Source organism: Seriola lalandi, unplaced genomic scaffold (genome assembly GCF_002814215.2).
Source record: "Seriola lalandi dorsalis isolate HSWRI2012SDOR001 ecotype SW California unplaced genomic scaffold, Sedor1 jcf7180002054867, whole genome shotgun sequence".
Lineage (NCBI taxonomy): Eukaryota > Metazoa > Chordata > Actinopteri > Carangiformes > Carangidae > Seriola > Seriola lalandi.
In genome coordinates this window covers 115,734-116,916 of record NW_019525420.1, presented here as the reverse complement: position 1 = coordinate 116,916, position 1,183 = coordinate 115,734, and the positions used below count along the sequence as shown (strand labels likewise).

Here is a 1,183-nt window from a genome sequence, read left to right as displayed (position 1 = left end):
GTGTGTGTGTGTGTGTGTGTGTGAGAGTGAGTGTGTGTATTAAAACTATGTATTTACTTGAATTAGCTCAATATGCTTCAGTCTGGATCATTTTCTCTCATAAACACTTGGTGCCTGTTTTCACTTACTGTCAGTGAAGACACCATGATGCTTTCAGGGACTAACACTTGATGTTTTTCTCTGGCGGTCTCTGTAAATCTGAATGGGTGAATAAATGAAATCAGACCTCACTGTTTGTCTGAAATAATTTTACTTTCTGACTTGGATGTTATTAAACCAAACTTAAATTAGAAATCAACCACTTTAAATCTCCATCACATCAACAAATATCCAACATGTTAGTGAAACAAACACTGTACTACAGAGTACTGTGTGTACTGTAATACTTTGTTCTAACATGAAATAACAAAAGACAATAAAGGTTAAAATTTTGATTTTAAATTTGAAAGATTTCAATAGATCTTCATGATTCAGAGATAAACTGACTCACTGATACCACACAGATACATATGTGTGTCTATTGACCAGCAGGTGACAGTGATCAGTCATCAAGTTCCTAATGATTGTTCAAATAAAAGTGGATAGTTTTTACATAATGTAGAAAGAAACAGATAAAAACTTTGCAGTGGCATCAGGTAGATAAAGGGTTAATAAAACATGGGAACGGTTCATGTCTCAGTCCAGATGTGAATGGAGGACACTGTGTCATCATGCTAACAGCAGCTAACAATGATTGTAGCGTTTAACTTTGTAGAGTTAATGCTCAACATTGAAACATTTAAAGTCAAACTAACAACATGTTGAGTCATGACGAAGTTGTGTAACTGGCTAATCACTGACTGAAGATCACAAACAAAGATCTGAAACATCCTCGTTCAGTCACACCTGGACGACAACAGGTGACACTCAAACTCATCATGTGACACAGACACTTGAACTTTAGTTTGTGAGAGTAACTGAGTTCACTGTGAGCAGTTAGCATGTCACACACACGTATATTAAAATTCATAACTTGTTTATTTTTATTTATTGATTTTTTTATTTGTCTGTGAACTGTGTTTTTACATATATTTGTTTAAGACCATAAACCACAACATTAAAACCCATTACAGCCTGTCAGCTGACAGAGGTGGTGCTTCATATATCTGATAGCATCTGGATCAGCCCTGATATCAGACCGGGG

General features: G+C 35.6%; 1 protein-coding gene across 1 annotated transcript in view; it reads left to right on the top strand.

Annotated features, from left to right (window-relative positions):
* Positions 1-1,183, top strand: part of LOC111671147 (deoxycytidine kinase 2-like) — a 5,845-nt gene that overhangs the window by 4,138 nt on the left and 524 nt on the right. The gene's annotated exons all lie outside the window — the stretch shown is intronic.